The following is a 23,387-nucleotide window of genomic DNA, read 5'->3' as shown; positions in this document are numbered from 1 at the left end:
TATATATATATATTTCTCTTAGTTCATTGAAATGAAAAGCTTGTGATAACATTGTTTGGACAATGAAATGCTAATAGCTTGAACTCTGAGTAAGAAATTTAAAGATAATAATATGGAGTGTATTAATACTTTTTAGATGCTTAGTATCTTGTTTGGAAATTTTGATTTTTTTCCCCTTTATATTAAAAAAAAGAAAATGAAAAATAAAAGCTATGCTTGTGTCTACTAAATAACTTTTAGCCTTTAACATCCTCCCTCTGCATATTTTGTCCTCTCTGGTAGACTTCATACTTGGGAGGTATGGAATTGGGGGCCCACTTTTTCTCTACTGAGCGTTGTACACACATGCGTCTCTCTCACAGCAATCATCATGGTGCTACTGAAGCTCAAGTCTGAATTTTGTGTGCAACCGACAATGAACTATAAATATGTTAAAAATGAAACAGCCATATCCAGATCAGACCCCAAAAAGCTAAATGTATTAGAGATAGGCAACTCCAGCGATGAAGCCAAATGTCTAGCCTCCATTAACCAGCTCAGCCACAGGTGCACCGCTGCCTCCACAAGCCACATAGGTTATGTGATTTGTACACAAGAATAAGGCAGCAAGACCAATCCATTTTTAATGTGGGGTACAAATATAAAATGAATTTAGAATATCATGCCTTATACAAATGTGAAAATAAGTAGTTTTTTAAACCTGGATTATATTTTCGAGGTTTTTCTAGAGGAGCTAACTCCTGTGTGATAGAAATGTGTCATTTTTACGGTCAAGGACATAGTGTAACTTGTGTTCTTGTAAAAGCCATTATCAAAAGCAAATGCCATGTCAGAGTCTCTGGCAGGTCTATTTTAAATAATTTGTTTTTAAATAATTTCACGCCTGTGATGTATAGTGATTTTCCTTTTGGTAGGGTATATGTCTCAAGTGGAGAGGGGTCATAAGATTTCAATTTAAAATATCTTCCTCACTGATCAAGAAGTTTCTATTACAAAAAATTCAGTGTTGGAGCCGGGGAGATGCCTGAGTAGAATAAGTGCTTGCCTGGCAAGCACAAGGGTCTGAGTTCAATCCCTGGTTCTGACAAAAAGGAAAAAAAGAAAGCATGAGGTTGTAAATTTTATTTCTAGTATGAAAGAAAGAAGGAAAAAAATCCAGTGTTGATTACAAAACCCACAATAAAAGACAGACTAAGATTTAATGCTCTTTTGGTACCCAGGGGTAGAGAAATTCAGGTTTAGAGAATGGTCTATTAATTTGATTTTCATAATTTAAAGATGACTTACTCTTATTATTTGTTACTGTGGACAAAATTTTAAATTTTTTCCTTGGTATAATGTACTGCAGGTTACTCAGTAAAGAGCGCAAGCACAAGGGTTCAAGCTCTTGAGCAGTTGAAAAGCTGTGATTAGAAAATTAATCGAGCTTCTAGAATAAAACAATAATTCAGTGGAACGGAGAGCTTAAGTCTGGATGAAGCATGCCTTGAAAGTGAGCCTTTCTGTCCACCCACTTGCTATTCTCCCTCCTCTCTTCCTCTGTGGATTTTCCATGCCTTTCCATCTCTACTAACCTGGATGCTGCACACCTTTCTTCTATACCATTCCTTGTCTTCCTCTTCTGTTCTTTAGCTCTTTGCATTCTCAAAGTCTCTTATACTATGACAAAACTAAATTATATATTTCTAAATTTATACTTGCTTCATAACATTTTCTATATCCCATATTCTTTCTGAATATAAAAATATTCCTGAGATGAATATATATGTCCTTTAGAAGATATCTAAAACAAGATTGTGTGTGTGTGTGGTGTATTGCAATGGATTGAACCCAGGACTTCTTTGCTGCTAAGCACATGCTCTATCACTAAGCTACACTCACTTCTTTTATTAGCCCCTACAATTACTTCTTTTATTATTTCTTCTTTCTTAAGATGTGGTCTCACTTTGCTGCCTAACCTAATCTCAAACTTCTGGGCTTAAGCAATCCTCCTGCCTCAGCATCTCAAGTAGCGACCACCACAGATATGCATGAAACATGACAGTTGTTTATTTTTTGGGAGCTTTTGTACAAAATCAGATACCTGGATACCTGGTTCCAGCTGGGCTGAACTTCATGTCTTTCACACTTCTGCCTGAACTTCACTTTCCTCATCCATTGAACAATTCTATTTCTGTGTCTACAATCCTCTGACTTCTTGTGACACTTGATTCTCTTCTTCCTGCCATGATGAGGTGGACCTCACCACCCCACTTCTTCCAATCACCATCTTTATTATACACAGAAATACAAATATACTACCTCATAGTCAGTGAAAGCATTTTTTAGGCTTAGTTTCTAAAGAAAAAGTAATTTTCATATTTCACTTCAAGAACCCTCTAATTTTTATCATGGCTTGAACCAGACTACCTTCAGAACATTATACTATTTTCATTTCTTTTATTTAGTGTTCAGTTGATTTTCCTATACTTTAACATTGCACTTTTAATCTATGTTTCTGTTCTGCCATGTTAATTTTACTTCTAACAATGAATCTGTCGGTTCCCGCTAGGTTAAGTATTGTATCTTACAATGCCAGAGTGTTTGTGAAATTTATGTGTTTAATTTTAGTAATGAAAGTGGATACAATGCTATATTTTCTCACATATAATTTTATAAATGAAATTATGCCTATCATAATCATTTTACGCCATAAGAATTAATCATACAATTCAATTTACTATATAAGTATAATAAAAAATTAAATAATCCAATGCTTAAACTGTGTAGATGTTATGCAGCTGGTTAGAATTTATCTATACAAATGGTCAGTTACAAACCAAAGCCATGTATTTATGTCATGAGTGAAATCTCGGTTACTGTTTTCTTCTGCCAGTTGGTTGATTGACTTTATATAATTGAAAGTCAAGCCTGCAACAAATCAGTTGGCAGTGAAAATGTACTAAACCTCCCTTTGTTAGACTCTTGGAGACAAAAGTGACTCTTTCAACAATAAACAACAACAAACATTCGCGTGTGGCACAGCTGCATCCTGCTCCTACACCAGCAGCGTGGAATTATGCTGCCACAAGTTCAGGGCCAAACCTGACAGAACACAACTTTCTGATCATAGCATCCTAATTACAGCTAGAGGTTCTGGTTTTCAAGGGCGTATGTGATATTTTCTACTGTATTCTCAAAAATCCTCGCATTATGCCATACACTCGACACTTCCTTACTGTAGCTAGGCAGGGTAAGTCATATGTACAATCCCATGAAGATAAAAAGCCAGTTTTCCTCAAGGTCTAAGTGATGTTTAACATTTCATTTTTGGGTTGCTAGTACACACAGAGGAGGCATTTGCAAACAAGCTGCTTGGAGACCTTTAAGCCCATACAACCCTGGGCATACTCTGTAGTATTTCCTTACATTTTTATACATGATATTCAACAGAAAATTTTTATAGCAGCTATTTCTGTTTCAGAGGGTTATAGAGATTTGTAGTAGATAAAGAGAAAGGAATCACAACTATTGGAGATATAATGTGATCAATATTTTTAAAAATTTAATCACCTGAAATTTAAAAAATGACTTCCAACACACATACAAAAGATAGTTAAAGTAGTTATACTACTAATTTCTCTCAGTTCATTGAAAAGATAGGCCTGTGCTAATATTGTTTGGACAATTATATACTGATATCCTGTAATCTGAGCAATTAATTTAAAGATAACAATACACAGTGTATTAACCATTGTTACCCTCCTATCACATTCATTTAGAATTTTGTTTGGTTGTTTCTTTTCCTTTAAAATAAAAATTTTAAAGATACGTAAAAAAACCAAATGTATTATATAAATACAAGATCTTAAGGGAAGTTCCTGGAAACTTTCAGCTACTCTAAAAAAATTGAATATACCTGGATTACTTTAAAACTTAGAAATACCTAAGAATTTCATATCGTCTATTGGTTTTCAATGTCAAGTTCTAGGAATAACCAAAATTCTGCCCTTGTCCTCAGAAAAGTAAATAGTGGCATTTCTTTCCTGCAATCAAAGATCGCTAATGTCAATGTGATCCTCAATTTTAGCACAACTATTTACTCCTCAGTTTTAAAAAACCCAGTACTTTTATCCTTGATATAACCGATGCTTTTTTTAGACACTCTCCAATGAAATCCTAAAAGCTTTGCTTTCAGTGGTTAGAGGAAGCACTATGTGGCAGCGAGAAGAGGAAGGCAGGTAATGAGAGGAATGTGTGACACAGGCATCTTTCACTATCACAGATGTCTCCACTTTTATAAATATTCTATTTAGATAACATTTTCCTCATCAGAAGATGAAATTATTCAAAAAATTAGACTATATACATTATATATATTTGTTATTACTAGAGAATAATATACTAGGCTTTCTTGTAGAAAAATGACCTTTTATATAGTTGACAAAAATTATTTCCTATTCTGAAAAAATATATACTTAATTATAAGGCATTTTATACCTTCTGTAAGCTAAAATGCATAATCATGGCTGGAAAATTTCAATGTGTTTTAAAACATATGCAAAAAAATAGCTTCATGTATGTTGGTGCACCCAGCCATTCAGCAGGTGGGTTTTCTGCTATGACTGTCATGCTATTTTTTTGTTGGGGCCTGAAATGCTTTTTAAAAACTGATTTCTTTTGAAAAAGTTTTGCCAGAGTCCATTGGAGTGAATGGGATAAAGAGGAAAGTTGGTCAGGAAAAGGCACATGGCAACAGAGAAACTCTTGATACTGCTGAAAGCGATGCTGAACAATAGAGCAACGTAACATCTTGGGGAAAAAATGTTCAGCCACTACCAGGTGTTCTATGTGGTTAATACCATCTGCTAGTTGGGTAACTGACTTAAATTTCATATTCCATTTGGATGTTTGGCATAAGGCAAATGTAGCTTCTATGAAACAAAATTTTAAAAAATGCTATGCAATTTGGAGAGGTCTTAGATGTTATAATGATCCGTCTGGAATGTTTACAAGAAATTTTCCTGCACGAGGGATATGTCTCAGTTGAGTTCTGCTTAATAGGAAAAATAAACCTCTAAATTATGTTCCTGTCCCTATTTTAACACAGGATAATTAATATGGTTCTCTTAAAAGCTCAAATTAGTTTGAGGACTGAAACTAGAGGCTCTGCACTGAGCTACAACCAAAATCACTGTTTTTGTTGTTTGTTAGTTTGTTTTAAGATAGGATCTTGCCAAGTCACTAAATTTCCCAGGCTGGCCTTCATTGTAACCCTCCTACCTCAGTCTCCTAGAGTACTAAGGCGACATAATAAGCCACCACACTTGGCTTGGCTAGGGTATTATACCACACTTTACATACTCTATGTTTTGAGACTGAAATAACTGAGAGTGGCAGAAGGGAGCTTGGTTATGATCTGGTCCAATCTTCTTATTTATACCCTTTAACACTGAAATCCATTGCAGTCACATGACTTCACTGGCAGTCATTGGTACTTGCTGAGCTTAAACTAGAACCAGATGTGTACACATCTAGATGAGTCTCTTTCCATCACACCCTACTTCATTTTTTGCTTTTTCATCTTCCAGTCAAAGTCTGAAAGAGCTTTTTATTTCTCTGTCTCCCCCCATGTCAAAATATTGATTCAAACTACACCAAGCTGTGCTGTGGTATCTCCTACAGACTGTTCATTTCAGTGAAAGGTAACAGCTGCAGTAAGGAAGCTTGACTGTGCTCATAATGAGAGATGCATCCCACAGAACTTTTCCTTACCTCTGTTTCCCTGGCACTAGCTCTTACGATAACTGCCTCCATCTGCTCTGGACCTCTCCTGCTGGTTCTGTATATTGCAGGTCTACACACCAGCAGGTCAGACTTCCGTATCTCCCCAGCCTTCAGGCTAAAGAAATGGTGCAACACAAAGATCGCAATACCTGAGCTCTGCTTATCTCAGTGCTTCTACCATGTGTCCAGCTTCCTTCTGGTCTTTCCTGAATAGGATCTGGAACCTTCTTTCATTGCTTTTAATGAAAAATTTCCCACTACCACACAGAGGTGCACACCTCTTCTTTCTTTCCTTTCAGACACCAAGTCAAGAATCATGTCTTAACTCCCTTTGGCCCCTACTTCTCCAATAATCTCATTTAAAAAAATTCTTGAATCAGGTCACTGTCTACTGTAGCAGTGCTTCTCATACTGAATTTCATATTTGTTGGGATGATTACATTGATTATTTGCCTAATATCCATCTTCTCCAAGTTCTTTAAATGCAGTGATCGCATCTGACCTTATTCGTCCTTGTATCCTAAGTACTATACAAAAAAATTACTTGACTGAAAAAATAAATGATCAGATATATAAGCTGTATTTATTTCTAAATCATTTCCTTCATTCCAGCCATCTCATATTACCAGCCACTCCTCAAATCCAATAACACTTCCATGTATGAAATGATTCCATTCTCTGAGAAACCCTTATTCATTATTTAAGGTCAATAGCAAATACCTTCTCACATCCTCCAAGGAAAATTAATCTCCTCTGCCTCAAAAGTTAGCAATTTGTTTTATCTATTATAATACTTTTCTTGTATCATTGCTATTCAGTTAGAATTATTTCTTAGCCGCTGATATTTATGAGGCTCTTCTCTGCTTAAGCTATAGTCAAGCATAGAAATTACATTCCAGTTGGGAGTAGACAATATTCTACAAATAAGTATGTAAACAACTAACTACAATTGTGATAAAACTATAGTAGAGAAGAAGGTACTGTGTAAATTTGTAACTGGATACACTACTTCCATTGTGAATTACTTAAAAGTGACAGATATCTCTTAGTATATTTGTATCTTTCTACCTAGCTAGTATGTCACATGATATGCATACTTAACAAATTTTCTGTACCACAAAAAGAATGAATGATAAATTTCAACCATGAGTATTGAATGTGTATGGGTGTGTGCATATGTGTGTGTGTGTGTGTGTGTGTGTGTGTGTGTATGTGTGTGTAGTGGTTGTTTTGTAAATTTTGGTCATATACATCTATGTATAAATTTTAAAAATCTATGTATTTGGTATACAGTGTCACTACGCAGCTTTGACTCCCAGTGATTCTCTTGTTTCAGCCTCTCTATCACTGGGATTACAGGTGTATGCCACTACGCCTGGCCTGGTCTCATTCGCTGGCTCAGCATGCCTGGGGGTGGAGCTGTCATGACATGTAGTGCCAGGGACTGATCCCTGGTCCCTGCGCCTGCCTAAGCTGGTGCTTAGTCTATTGATCTAACTCGTCAGCCTTGATTAACATTAAAAAATAATTTATTATAGTAACTTTCAAATTACTTGCAATTCTGCTGAACCTGATTTATCAACTCTTACAAGAGCAAGCTAGATTTTCCAAAACTAGGTAGAGAACAAATTATAAATAATTAGGATTCCCTAACAATTACTCTCTAATAAGTTGATCAACAATAGATTGTGCTAAGGCTGGCCAGATATCTCAGCGGACCAAAGCACCTGCTTGGGCTCAGTGACCGGGGTTTGATCCCCAACATGTGGTGCCTGCCCTGTCCCCAGGGCATGCTGAGACAGCTACTAAGACTGGGTGTGGTGGGGTGCACCTTTAATCTCAGTGCCTGGGAGGCTGAAAACAGGAGGATCACTACAGGTCCGATCTGTGTAATGAGACCCTATAGACCCTGCACTAAAATACAAGACAAACAACTGAACAAACAAAAAGAATAAAATGTGCTGTTTCAAGAAACCACAGGCCCACTGCCTGGTAATGTTCAACTGGACCCCAGCAGACCACTGGTCATGTGTGTATAGCACAAACTCTTTCTCCATGGTGAGACTGACAAGGATGCTTTCACAGTTCCTTCCATCATGGAGATGCTAAGGTGCCAGGAGATTTCTGTGTGCATTCTACTCATCTACATTTTCTCACTGGATATCTGAGGACTGGGATAAAAGCTCTTTGGCCAATTTCTTCAACTTAAAATTTTATGAAGCATTTTTCTGTTTCTCCACTTACACTCACCCACTCACAGCAAAGTAATTCAGGCCAGAAAAATAAAACCAATACAATGAAATTTCCATCAATACAATAAGGGAAAGTAAAAGAAAATGTCAAAGTTACTGAGTCTGATATTTTTCAAAGGATAAACTTAGAGTCTGTAACAATAATCATTTTTTCTTTTTAAATAATTTAATGATCTGCCACATGAAGACTCAGAGGAATAACCATATACTAGTGGAAATATGTAGAGAAGTATCTGAGTTAAAAAATATTTTAAGATATAAAGCAGAATATCTTCCTCAATGTATAATGCATAGGCAGCCATATGCTTTCTTTCTGGTTAAAAGAAAGAACATATTTGAAGAACTTATTTGAAATGATATGTTTTAAATTTTAGCATAAAAATAGTTCATAACAAATCAACAGTATTAATGGAACTGATTTAAATATCAGAAATCAAAATAATATCTACTTGAATTTTTTTATTATTAAGTCTAAAAGGGAAGTGATTCCCTCAACTGTAGACAACACCATCTCCAAATCGCTTGTCAATACTATTTTCCATCCACCCCTGTCATCAGTGAGAATCATTAAGCAGCATTTTTAAGCATCCATCTGTTCATGGCACTGTATAAATATTCCTCCCCTTGCCCCTGCCCCCTCTCTTAATTTGACCACGTGTTTCTGTTGTGCAGAAAGCTACAGATCTACAACAATATTAAATAATTAATGGTATGAACATAAGGCAGATGGAGGAGATGACCCACTAGCATCTATGATTCTTGGGATGTTAAATTTACTGCCAATAGTACAATTTAGCACAATCGGATAAGATAATGTCAAAGCATCTGATGAGGAAAATGAACTCGTCAATTTCCATCAACAGTTTCTAAAATAAAAATGTGAAAATTAGGGACCACAGATGGACTGATTGAGCCCTGAGTTCATGTGATTTGTACCAGATGATACAGTCTTGAAATAATTAATTTGAAAAACAGTGCAGAAAAAAAAGACACAAAATGATGCTTGCAACAGTATAACAGGGAATTTTACTTTGCACCAAGAGAAAAAATACTCAGAAACAAAGATAGCTAGACTTCCTGTTAAAAGGAGTAGCGTGGTTAAGGCTGGTGAAACTGTGATTTTGTTTATTTTTTTCTCTTTTCAATTTTCCTTTTAATGTTGTCATATTATATCCTCACTTTTTTCTTTATGGAAAAAAAAGATTTTTCTAGATTTAAATATAGTGATATTTAAAATACTCTTCATGTTTGGAGCATTATAATGCCACAGGGTATTGCTATAAAATAAGTTATTGTAATGAGATTCAGATTTACACTTTGGGTTTTATTTCTGCTTATGGTCAAAATATCTGCAAGAAGGATTTACCATTAGGTAGGGCCATTCTTGGATTTGTATCTGAAGGATCACCTAAGTTATGCTTTCATTTGCTTTGTTAAAATTTTGTTAATGATTATCATTCTCATCATCTACCCAATTCTGAGTAATTATTCCATGCAGCCACTATGCCTGTTCCATTTATTTCTGATAAGATGTTTTATTTTTCAGACCACCTTGGGGTAGGGGTTTATATCTTTTATTGATGAATGGCTTTAGGCTTGGAAAAGCAAACTTCTTGTACACAGTGACAAAATTGGTAAATGTTGGCACCAGGATTCCAACCTAATCTTAGCATTATTTAAATATCAACCACATATTCCTTTTCCTAGACATTGGGAGTTTTCCATAAATGACAGTAGTCTAGATGTTTCAGAATGATAAACAAATAGAAATCTTGGGTTGATATTAAGCAGTGCTCCCTCAGCTTGACACAGAAGAAAGGAAAGGATCCCGAGCAAGTCCTACCACCTCCAGCCTAACTAGCATGTATAGACTCTGTTATGTTACAGTTTTCTTATGGACAGAGAAAGTAAGTTTGGAATGTGTTTTCACAACTCTAAATTTTAAACACTAAACATAAATTTTTAGTGCACAACTTTCAGAGGTAATAGTAGTTTTAGTATTCAAGATTTATGATGATAGACTCTTAGAAATATTATTAAATGACAAAAATACAGTCATTGCATTTGGAAGGGGTCCACTCTACCTGGGCAAACATCAGTGCGCAGTCTTTCTAGGATCTATTCAGTAGCCAAGCTTCTGACACCCAAGCTCTTTTTATTAAACCTCACTACCTCAGTGCACCAGAAATAGACATAAAATTAAAACAATGAATGGAAAAAAATGTGAAAGGAGAGTAATCTATTTCATAGCCAGCTAAAACTGCAAATACTGACAAGTTAAACCTAATTATTGATTATTCCTAGTCACAATATACACCTATAATTTCTAATGTTCCAAAAACAGAACGGAAGGGAGAATAAAATATAAATAGGAAACACAGATTTAGATCCATTGTTCTCTAATTCTCTATCCCTGCAAATCAGTATGTTACTTTTGGAGGCACAGTTTTAGCATGTGTCCTTTAGATATGGATAATATAGAACTGAATATTTATTTAGCACCTAGTTGAAGCTTTCCGCCTGGCTTAAATATATTGTTGCAAAAGAAGGAGCACTAATAAAAAATTTCAGTAAGTGAATCTAGTTTTTTTTTTTTTTGTGAGGGTTTGTGTAGTGTAATGTTAAATCATGGGATTAGAGTGTAAACCTCAATCTGGAATTTTAGAAACACTTTGAGTTTGTATTAATTTGTTAACTCATTCAACAAATACTTGCCAAGCCACCACTATCTATGAAGCATTGGATCCCAAATGTTATAGAATACTTGAACACAAGAGCTCCCAAGAGTTAAAAGAAATAGCAAAATCTCCTTCCATAGTGTTCTACATTAGTGAATAGGACACAAACCACATTCATTACACTGGAAAGCAAGAATTTTACTGAACCTGGATCAAACCAGAAGGCAAGTTTAAGAAGTAGCTTTTTAGTACCTTTAAGCCTTTTATGAGCACTCTTTCTATAAAGCTTAATGAAAATGCTCTCCTTAGATTTAGAAAAAGCCAGCATTCCAAATTTAAAGTGACATTTATCTCAAAAGTAAGTTAATATTTAATGATAGCCTGATTAATACTCATGATTTTATGAACTGAGGACATTTAGCATGAAAGCCCCTGGACCCATTTGTTCTGAGCTCTTTAGACTGGAGAAAAAGAAGTCAAGATAGACTATCTCTTTTTAAACATGACTTAACTATCATAGTTCAGAATTTTCCCATCTAAACACCACATTCTCATTCCAGGATTACTTCACTGGAAAGCTTTGTGCAGGATAAAGATTTCAAGTCGTCAAAGGGGCGCTTTCAACAGATAAAAAGCAACTGTGTTATCTAGGTGATAAATGGGAAAATTCCAGGTCACTACTATACCTCACATTTTTTATATAAATAATATTAAAATAATCTAATGTGTATATCAAAATGTATTAATTGGCCTCCAAGGGGTCATACCATTTCAGAAATTTTGTATACATGTGTGTCAATGACTTAAATCTAAATTTTGTTTTGGTCCATTTCACTTGGTGGTTCTTTTCTTTTTATTGAACTAAACTGATAAAACAGCTTTTATAAATAAACACAAAGGAAAGAAATCGATATGCAAAACAAAAGGAACTTGTTAAAGGACACTGGTGTGTCTGTGTCCTTTTAGAGGTTAGAAAGAAACAGAATAGAGAAAGGAGGGCAAAAAGGAAGAGAAGAAAAGTCCTGTTGAGGGCCAGTGGGAGTGAGAAAGTACATAATGTTTTATTACATAGGTACTGACAGAGAATGCGCTACAAGTTGGGTCATGGTTTTTAATCTCATGTATCTTACGTAAAGAAAGAAATGCCACCAATAAAGAACAACTTCTATAGATAGAAACAAAAACACTACAAACACAAACCATACGTCACCTGAGTCAGTGCAGGCACGGGGTGACAGGGATTGCTGACAAATGTACATACTGGAAGCCAACACTGACAGAAATTGAGATTTGTAGAATTTAAGCCTTACCACACTGCTTTTGAAACTTATAGTTTCCTATAAAAATAGTCCTGACCTGCATTATCTCTAGTATGATAGCAACTAGTCACATGAGCTATTTAAATTTTAAAAAATGTGTGTGTGTGTGTGTGTGTGTGTGTGTGTGTGTGTGTGTGTGAAGTACTACTCAGTAGCTCTTGTGACTAGTGCTTACTTTATTGGAGAGCACAGATAGGAAACATTTCCATCATTATATCAAGTTCTACTAGAAACCTTCTTGTTCTTAAGTAAAAAATAAGCTCTGTCCTTAATAAAAATGAGAAGACAATTTACTAGAAATACTGAATTTTTGTCTTATCTGTATTTCTATCCATCAAACACCTCCGTTCTCATCAGCTGTAGAACCTAGACCTCTACTCGCAGATTCTTGTGGCACCTGATCCGAGGAACACCTTAGTCCTTGTCAAGAAGGATGTAGACTAGATGAGCATAAGTATAGCAGACAAAAAGAACATAAAAGAAAAATGATAAAGCATTTAATGATTTTTAAGTAGAGGTATAGCATGTTCAGATTTGCCTTTTGTTAAAAAGAAAAAAAAAACAGGATGCCAAATTACTTATAAAGGTAAGAAAACAAGCTAATGTTCTGATATACAGAGCTGTAGTGGAAGTCTAGCAAAGAGGGGTGATGGAACAAGCAGTGGTTTGGTTCACTGTACCTGAACCCCTTCATTGATAGCAGAGTCATCATCTGATTTTCCTGAGCAAGGAGACATAAAATGAGAGCACCCTTGCTAGACAGACCTCTTCAACTCTATGTCTTCACAAATCATGCATTCTGAGCTTCTGGGGCTAGACCATTGCAACCCTGCATCAATCTCCAAACTGCCTGCTGCCAGACACCCTTTCTCATGTTCAGCTACATCATGCTGCGATATCTCTTGGTTTAACCTCCTGCCTGTGTGGACTTCCATTTGTCATGTGCTTCATTCATTCCAGATGTCATGATCTATATGGATTATATCCTTTAAAAACCAGGTTATTCTGACTGTTAGAAATAGAAAGAGTAGTTTTTTTTTTTAAAGAAGTTTAAATCCTACAGAGTCTGCAAAAAACTGAAGCAGATACCAGAGCAGAATAAAAAATCTTATCTGAGAAAGAATGGCAGGAGAATGTCTCAACTCTGCCAGTTTAACACAATACAGCTCAGATGCAGCTCCTTACCTTTTATTTCAAAATCCTTCTTGAGCCAAAGAACCACCAGTCCTTTGGACCTCACTGCGCTAGTACAGGAGGGGCCCTGGACATTTGCTTTCACCTAGACAGGGGAGGCCCATGAGGGTAAGGACTAAGCTTCTTTAACCTCTTGACCCAGCAAAGTACTTTACATTTGTAAAGAGTATAATAAATATTTGCTGAGTTCATGGCTTTAAAAAGCTGGCTAGAATTTCAAACCAGTTAGATAATGTGAAGCTATAAGAACTGCTTGTTTCAGAAACAAAGACAAAAACAAAAAACCTACAGTGGACTATTTGGCTATTATAAGCAAGTTCCCTGGAAGTCAGAGACAAACAAGAGTTAAATAGTTTTGCATAAGGAAACACCTCTGACTTCTGGAGTCATCCCCTAGTACCTTGAGACCTCCCCAAAGACATCTTGGAAGTTCTGTATGAAGAGATGATAGATAGGGTCTAGGGAAAGAGAGAGACATAACAGATGGCTGGTTGTCTGAAATCCAGTGAAAAACCAACAGAAAAGAAAACCCTTGTGGTGAGAAATGGTAAATACATGGTAGGAGCAGTGACATCTAACACTTAATTCAAATTAGTTTCTTGTCTGTGTCATAATTACCATGCTTTATCCTATAGCACTCTGCTAGAGTCTGTTATATGCAAGACCCTTATAATAGTGATACTTCAGAGAACGAAGGAAGATGTGTTTGAGGAAGAAGTCCCAGAGGTCTGGGCAGAAAGTCAAGGAGAAGATAGGAGTGAGATAGGGGCTATGCCTCCTACAGCAATGCTTAACTAGCAAGTGGATTTAACTCATGTCCATTCCCCTAGCCCCATTAGTTATTTTAAAAGAAGATCACTACGTTAGGGAAGGCTCATTGACTGTCTAAGTCTAATCTTTCAAAAGAAAGAAATGTCACTGAAAAGCTCCTGTTAAGCTAGGAATTCCATTGCCCGCTTTCCTTGCATCTAGGTGGGGCGATCAGTGGAACTGAACTACTCCCCAGTGGAACATAAGAAGAGTTGGCTTTTATAACTGCGCCAAGATGTTAAAAACGTGATTGTGCCTTTTCTTGATTTGATTATGTGATTCAGAATTATATTTTTCGATGTCAAATTGCTAATATTCGGTGTTGTGGCTACTAGCATTTTCCTAACTTACTCTGAAAGTGAAACCTTAATGAAGTGATGAATTTACAATAATCTAAACATGGGGTAGCGGCCATCAGCAAGGATATAGAAGTTAAGAGATTTTGAACCTTATTAAGCAAAAGTGTATTAACTTGAAGGGCAAATCTATCACACTAGTGGAAATGGTTGAAAATGTTAACATATGAGAGTTGTATCTTACCACCTACAGCAAATCACTTACAAATAATTGATGACCTTAAGAAAGTATTGCTGGTTTGAAAACAGAGACAATGGGGACTACCCTCATTCAGAACTCTAAGACCTTACAACAGCTCACTCTTTCAAGGACAATAAAGGTGAGGAACAAGAAGGAAGAAAACTTCAAGTAACTGATGATCATTATGACTTAGCCATACTGTCAATATTTGATTAAGTGATTTATCCTCAAGTCTAATTTTTCATTTTACCCCTAAGCAATCACTTTAAATATGAATTGTTAAGAAAGAAGACAAGTAAATAAAGTTCAAGATGCATGAATAGAAAATCTGGTGGTGCATACCTGTAATCCCAGCACTTGAGAGGCTGAGGCAGAAGGATTAACCAAGTTCGAGGTTATCCGGAACTACACAGTGAGATCCTGTCTCAAAAAAACAAAAACAAAAACAAAAAACAGTAGGAATAGGAAAAAGCTTTCCTTGTAATTAACAGTATAACTATCAAGGGCAAACAGATAAGTAATCATAAAGATTTTGAGGGAATTATATTGTCAAATGTACTAAGAGTCAAATAAAAGAAAGAGGAGAGGTAGAAGGACAGAGGGAGAGAAGAAGCATGGGAGGGAGGTAAGGAAGGAGGGAAGGAAGGAAAGAAGAAGGGAGGGAGGGAAAGCAGTGACTGTGAAACAACTTCCAAGCATCCATAAACCATTTCTTGGTTTACCAAGAAAAAAAAAACACTGATAAAATAATCTAAGTGCCAGGAAAGGCATATTTCCCAACACTCCTATTAGATATGGCCAGGAAGAGGAACAGATAATGAAGAGCCAGGGCTGAAGAAATCAATGACAAGGTTCTTCCCAGACAGCGAATGTAGGGTCTAATGAAGACACTCCTCCCATTGCTGGCTCAAGAACTCTTTAACATCAGCTAAGATTTCTTCCAGCCTATAGGCCAATGGCTGACTGTTCATTCTTCCTTTTTCCAAATGAGAACTTTGAATACAATTCTTGTGAACCTGATCCATCAATGTTTATGAGGAGGCCAGTTACCTGACTTTAGTTCAAATACTTCTGCACAATGAAGAATACTATCCAAACTTAATGGCAAAGTGTAGTAGTGCTGAGCTTTCCTTATGTGCGGCCAGAGAGGGAGATATGGTAGAAATAGCCATTTAGGGGAAAAAAAATCTATTTTCTCCTTCCATGATACAGAAATGGTGCTGGAAGTGACTGCCCAGCTTCACGTTACATATTCCATGCCTCTGTATACAGGCACTCAAAGTGCCTATCTCACCTACAGAATGAAAATGAAAGCAAGATGCATCACCTCTTCAGCATGCCTTTTCTTTGTTCATCCTTTTCTACCACTGCCCCTTGCATGCAGAGAACTCTAAATATATAGTGTTGCTATGAAAAATCTAGGCCTCTCAGTCACTGTACTGAACACACATACTGGAGTATCCTGGAAGTGAAAATGAACGTCTAGTCTATTGACCTCTGCAACGTAAAGGTCTATTACAGAAACCCAGATTACCTTCTCTAATATGATAACTTTGGAAGACACAAGAGAAAGGTGAAGCTATTATGATCTGTGTTGACAGCTGCACCAGCCAGAGAAGCTTGGATTGAAAGTGTCTGGCCCCCAACACACTATCCCTGTGTAAGTTCTGGACCTTATTCCTATATTCCACAACAGACTCCTAACTAGTCCTCTAAGCATGAATTTTCTTTTCTTTTCCTTTTTTTTTTGGTAGTACATTCTCTTCATACACACACAGAGGTTTGTTTCCAAAATTGAAGCAGACCATCACTTTGTAGGATTGCAGTTGACCTCTAACTACTCATCTTACAAGGCAAAGTACAAGTGATTTAGGGTGGCACACAACACCTTTCAAACCCAATCTTCAGTCTTCTGCTCCAGCCTCATGTTCCACCACCTTCCTACAACTACCAAAGCCGAGACCCCATCACCAGCCTGACCCTTCTCCATGCACTACTCTGCAAATACTGTTCCCTCAGGTAGAGTACACTCCATTGGTCTAGTTTCTAACTGGAGAAAACTTATTCATCTTTTAAAAATGAGCTTAGATGTCACTTCATCTGTGAAGTCTTGTCTGACACTCCCACACAGAAATGAAACACTGACAGTTATGATCAGATTATCTTATCAGACACATTTATATATTGTGTCTACTATTAGGATGTCTCTAGTGATTAACAGTCTACATGGTTTGCTTTTCCCAAAATTTGTTTTTGTTAGCTTCTAAACTTACTCTCTTACTAGAAACCTAGAGAATACTGTTTTTTTTTTTTTCAAATTAGTCATGTATAAGAATTGGATAGATTTCTTTAGTAGGAGAATATAGCTATAATCAGTGATGCTGAATATGCTTAATATATTCCCTTTTTAGTAGTAAGTTTTCTAAAAGTGTCAAGTATTTTAAAGTCAAGACCCAGCAATGAAAAACTCTCTGCTGTAATTTTTAGACTTTTCATAAGACACGTGTGTATGAAGAACTTGCTTCCACTATCTGTCTCTAGTTCCTAACCATATTGTACATACCAAGAGATTTTCTAGTAATATAACTACCATATTTGGAACTTCACCAAGATTTGTTCACCATTTTGGAAAATTATGTCACTCTATAATGTTGCTCATACTAACTGATTCACTACTCTAGTACACCCACATCTGCTGTCACTTATAGTTGTCACACTTAATGAATATATTTATTTTACTCTTATTGCAAAATGCCAAGTATACAAAAGTGCCACCAATTTTCAGTAGGTTATTATCTTCTTACACAGTTACTTTTTATCTTATCCCAAATTCTCTCCTTATGCAAACTTACAATTTTCAGGATAAAGCATCTATTTTATTATGTCTTTCAATACAGTTATAACTTCGTATACAAATGTTGATATATCTACTATTTTTTCTAACATTACTTTCCTTTTATTTATTTTAGGTAATAGATTAATGTTAATATTTAAAATATTATATGTACAAATTGGTGATGTTATCTATATATGCCATGAGGTAAGTAATTTCAAAATATTGCTTATAAAAAGGGGGCAATGGGTCTGACTGAGTACAGAATCATGGTTTTACATATAACAGGAAAACAAGACAGATGTATTTTGTTACTCTTGGAATCTTTCTGTACTATAGCTACTCAGCTGTGCAGGCAGGTCACCACACCAAAAGCATTTACATTATTTTATTAGCTTTTAAATCCACATCTATAAATTGTGAGCATACAGTGTCTTACTCATATTTGTGTCCCTAACAAGTATCGTAGGAGTTGGCATAGAGGAGCTCAGTAGATCCCTTTAAGATGAAATACCAAATGAGAACCCTAAGTAGGGAATATGCAGTTCCTGGCTCTCAGGATAGAAGTCTGGATTAATTATTCAACATCTTCCTATAACAGTCTTCTTATGAAGTTAGTCTTATTTTGCCTAATATCAGAGTTTCTTGTGTGTAACTTTCGCTACTTCCTGTCCTCCTTGTGGACCTAAGAAACACTTTATCCACCTATGTATCCAAGAGACTCCCCAGGGGGAGTTAATAAGCATTATTTAGATCTGATGAGTCCCAAGGAATAGTACTAGACACAATGGTCTTTTTAAAAAGTATTAAAGTAACTTCAGATATATTACTGATGAAAACGACTTTGGTTGATTAGTCTAAGGAACTAAATACCATTTTAAGGCCTGTTCTTATGAAGAAATAAATACAAGCTTTAAAGTGAATTTCTATACTAAGCCAAGGGTTGAAAGTTGGCATACAATGTCACAGAGCCTATAAAAACTAATATCTGTGCAAAAACCAAAATCAACTGATCATGAAGATGTATCTTAAACCTCCGACTCCATGGCATCCGGTAGGCAATAATTCAGATGGCATTTTTCACATGAACAGAAGCAGTAGCTATTTAGAAAGAGCTGTACTTAAAATATTACATACGGTTTTCTTGATGAAAATCTCCATGCATGATTTGATTTATACTTTCATGATTTTATTATTTGCCACTTAATAAATTAAATTCATTCTAAAATTATACTAGGAAGTAAATCTGCTAAGTGACTATATTTCAATTGCCACTAAAATATTAGGATCATATTTTACAGAGTTAAAAATTGAGGACATAAATAAAATTAAATTCCAAATCTAATAATTTTGTTTTATAGTATGACATACAACTCTAAAATATTTCTAACACCACACTGTAATTCATAAAACTTAAACAAAAACCAGAACTGAAAAAAAATTACCCTCAAAGTTTACCCATCAGGCAATCTGACTCAGGTAGCCTCATTGTTATGGCCCAAAAAGGATAGCAGTGCTCTAAAGTGACGCAGCTCTGATGAAATCTGACATTTGAAAAATCAGTCTCTGAACTTCCTTATTTTAAATTCTTGTTGAACATTTGGGGATTTTCTCCTATTTTTTAAAAAAGTCATTCCTTTTGGCCACTCCCAAGAAGTGCCCTATAGTGATAATGTTGCCCTTTTAATGAGAAGATGTAGTTCCCAAATAAATCTAGGAATTGCAGATAACTTCTCTTATTTTGCTCAGAACTGTGCTTTCCTATGCTTCTCTATATTATAGTAGTTCAAGTGAAGCCAGACAGCTGGGTTCAAGCTGAACTTTTACTTCCTATGTGATTTTAGACAGATTAAGAAATGGCTCTAGACACTATTTTTCATATCTATATAATAAAGGTATATTTATGGTATCATAGAGTAGTTGTGAGAATAAAAACACTATTTTAAAAATGCTTAACATAATACTTAGTTCAAGTAAGTGTTGGCTACAATATTATATAAATGAAATAATATTTTGATGACACTAAATTACCTTAAATCTAAAATTAGATATTTTGATAAAATGTAGTATTATGGTTGTTATTTTCTAACTATTCCCAAATGCATAACCTTGGACAAATTTTCATATCCTCTTCATGAATTTATCCTAATTGACTTATTAAACATGAAATTGTTAAATGTGTTTCCGTGCAACTACAGTGTTTTTCCATTAGCAATTCAAAGTTTTCTTGGATTGTCTACAGTACCAAAAATCTTTGAGAGAGAAGACTGTCACTGTCTTCTGTACCTTCTGCACTGGTTATAGTCTAGTCAAGCACTCTTCTTACGCATATTTAATAAGTGATAAATGAATTAACAAATGAGTTAGGGAGTAGTTAAGATACTTAAGATATGTACAATTCAACCTTTAGGAACAGTCACTTTTCATGATAATACAGGAATTTTGGCTCCCTCAGTCAAGGGTCTCATGGCTTACTTTCTGTCTATAAACCTACACGGGCAGTCACGAGCTGGGAGTATCTATCTAAGAAGTACAGGGAGGAAATAAACAAGGAGAGAGACCAGGCTACAGATCTAGACTATGAAGATACTTCTGGGGTGTGACTAAAACATTTAAGACTGTGCTCTGATATAAAATTTATTTTATCATTTTGAGAGTAACAAGGTCATAAAGACTAAATATTAAAAAATAAAACTCAGAACCTAAACAAACCCAACAAAATCTTCACCTAATACACATTTGTACTCTCTAGTCCTCTAAAGACCTTGTAAAAATAACAAGCATCATGCTTTTATGCAAATTCCACTTGATGAATATAACTAAATCTCAAATGATAATATATTCAGAAATAAACAGAATATTTTATTATCATATATTTGGCTTTCAATACCCACAAGATTTCTTTTCAACTTTAAGGATTTTCCTTAGGAATTAATCTCTAAGAGTTAGCAAATTTCAAGAAACTAATTATTTCTTTATCAAAGAAAATAGGAATCAGGGCAGAATGAAACACCATAGGTTTCCTCAATTTTACCAGTCATTTGGTCTACTTTCATAATATGTATATACATATACCAGTTTCTCTAGAACATCATTTTAAAGTGTCACAAACACATGGAAGAAAATAATATGTTTTTTGATGCTCTGCAAACACACATTTATAGATACACAGAAATACCCAAAATCTGCTCAGATGTGCTTTGAAGTTGCCAAGAAATGTTACTAAAACTATATCCTGCCATTTCTTTTTTCCCTAACATTCTTACTTTTATTATCATACTGAAAACCACAAGGGAAGGCTCATGTTCACAGTTACCTCATGGCATCAACAAGAAAGTTTTAAAAGCAAAACAAAAAGCATTGGATAAAATAATAACTTCTACCAATCTCAGCAAGCTATTCAGTAGACAAGTATGCTTGCAAATTGAACTGCTGGATTTAGGCAAAAGTGAATTTGGGAATAGTTTCAACAGATTCATGGACTGATTCAGAAAAACAAGAGAAAAAAGGCAACAGAGGAAGTAAGACACGATGAGGACTCTCAAAGTGGCGGGCAATAGAGTTATTTTCTGGGGTCAGTGTGTGTGTCTGCATATGAGGGATCTTTGGAAACACTGACACGCAGAGAGAAAGATGAAGGTTAAGGAAGGAAGGAAAGAGAATTGCCAAATGATTCACTCCCTTGTCCAAAAATCTGAAGAGTGCCAGGCAAGGGAGAAGACTGCAGTAGGCAGAATCCTATTTGTAATTAAACAATTGGTCTGAACTCTGTGCAACTCAAGGAGGGAGAGAGTTACAGGACTTGCTCTAAGGAGGCAAAGAATCAATATCAATTCTTTCAAGTGATGAGGACCCTTCCAGATGCCTGAAGAGGAAAAGTTACATCTGGCCTTCAATATTCTCAGAAAGTCTGTGTAGCCACACCAACAAACACTTTATTCATATTGTACATTAAAAGTCACCAGCACAAGCTGCAATTAAATCCATATTGCTGCAGCTTGTGCCAAGCTATAGGTGAAGTTTTGGTTAATTCAAGGACAAAGAAACCTCTAGATGTCTCAGGTTTTATTCAAGTATCACTAGCTAAGCTTTGGATAACTTTATTCATTTACACGCACGCATACCCCCACACACCCACACATATCTAAAAAGTGAAATGGGCTGGGGTGATAGCTCAGCTGCATAAGCACCTGCCTGGCAAGTACAAGGTCCTGAGTTCAATCCCCAGTACCGGGAAAAACAAAACAAAAACCCAAAATACAAACGTGAAATAGATAAAACTTTATATGTATGCATATGGTTCTATCTGTCTAGCTTTTAAACTATTACCCCCTTTCAAAATCTTTCCTGCAAGTTATTCAACACCGAATGGTCAGTCTAGATCTTCAATATAAATCTTTTACTTATCCTATGAATCAGACATCTTGATTGAAGTTTATAGGAAAATAAACCAAGAGCTTTCTGTCCCATAAAAGACTATACATTTAACAATAGTAACACTAAAATGCTTACTTCCTTTTGAGCTGGGCTTTAAAAAGAAAAGATTATTTATAAAATCCAACAACCCTTTAGTGCAAAAATAGAAATGTGAAAAGCTATTTAAAATATTGAAATTATTGCATAACTTGATTAGAAGGAATGCTGGACTTGCATGAAGTTAATCCAGCGTACATCTATGCCTACTAAAATTTCCAGCATAATCTTGTCTTTATTATTTATTTTCAAAACACTTGTGCAGTCATAAATATCGCATTAATGGCACGTTCGTGCATGTTGCACTCTAACAATTTTTATGAATGGATACCCATACGTGCTCATAATTCTGCAAAATGGAGAGCAGCATGCGATCTGGGAAAAGGTCATCAAGCCTTGGGATCAAATGATGAGGCAAATGGTCGGTGTCTTTTGGTGGCATTCAGGGCAACTATTCCCAAGTCCCCTTGCTGAATGTGTTGGAAACAGCCATGAAGCTTTCCTTAGAGACCTGCTCTTCCCTCTGAGGTACAGAGACCGCGAACCGCCTGAGGAATAAAACGCACGGAAGTCTGTGTTCCGAGGACTATGTGTGCACCGGAGATACCACACTCCCTACCTAATCCAGTCCCACAAGTGTGTGCATGTGAGTGTGGCATTTACCAACAAATGAACAGAAGGCAACTAGAGCTGCAGCTCGTCTCCTAGAAATAAAACATTTCCCATCCCTTCCCAGTCAGTATGCTGGGAAGCTTTTCGGGGGCTCACACTAGCGTGCTTTCCCCACCGGGAAGGCGCCTTACATTAATAACCTTGTCAGGGTTAAGTCCGCTTTGTGTGTAAGTCCACTCGGCGCCATATGGCAGTTTCCAGTTCCTTCAGCAACTCCAGTCTGGCTAGGCTGCCGCGATGGATCGTTCTCACAGGAAGACCCCTTAGAGAGGGGAGCAGCGAAGACCCCCGCCACTTACCTAGCTCCCAGAGACCCCGCTCAGCGGGCGGCACTGGCTCGGGCGCCACAAAGGGCTGTGGGATTCCCCGCTCCCTCCAAGGCTGCTCTCCCTGCGACGGTCCCTTCGCCAATGATCTGTCGCTGGAAATCCCCCTCCCCTCCACAGAGAGGAGGGTCTCCCCGGCTGGCTGGAGCTCCTGGCGCTCGTTTTCCCCCTCTCCTCACATCCCTGACTCTGGTGCTCAGTCTCTAGTAGCCAGGCTCGCAGGAGAAGCGGCGGGACGAAGCTAAGGCATCCTTCAAAAGAACAATAATCTTCATCGATCTTCACCCCCTTCCCCGCGTGGGGACCCCATCCCCCTGCCAAGCCGCCGCCAAAGCCGCCGCTCAGACGGGAGAGCGTTGGAAGAGAGAAGGCAAAAATCGAGCGCAGCTGAGCTCGCCGCGGGAAGGAGCCGAAGAGGCGAGCCGCGCCAGCCCGGAGTTGCCGCTCGCTCCGGCTGCCCGAGGCGCGGCGGCGGCGGGGGAGGCGGCAGTGGGCGCCCGGGCGGTGGGTGGGTGTGTGTCTGTCTG

At 36.7% G+C, this 23,387-nt stretch overlaps 1 protein-coding gene across 2 annotated transcripts in view; it reads right to left on the bottom strand.

Moving 5' to 3' along the window:
* The window catches only part of Kcnb2 (potassium voltage-gated channel subfamily B member 2), a 534,338-nt gene that overhangs the window by 510,371 nt on the left and 580 nt on the right, over positions 1-23,387 (bottom strand). Inside the window, exon 1 of one of the 2 annotated variants that reach the window (XM_004637544.2) lies at positions 22,834-23,326. The exons of the other annotated variant lie outside the window; for it this stretch is intronic. The gene's annotated coding sequence lies outside the window, so the exon portion shown is untranslated. Of the gene's footprint in view, positions 1-22,833; positions 23,327-23,387 lie in introns of those variants that run through there. 2 annotated transcript variants of the gene reach the window in all.

The sequence above is a fragment of the Octodon degus genome, unplaced genomic scaffold (assembly GCF_000260255.1).
Source record: "Octodon degus isolate 3935 unplaced genomic scaffold, OctDeg1.0 scaffold00091, whole genome shotgun sequence".
NCBI lineage: Eukaryota > Metazoa > Chordata > Mammalia > Rodentia > Octodontidae > Octodon > Octodon degus.
This window is presented reverse-complemented; position numbering and strand designations above follow the sequence as displayed.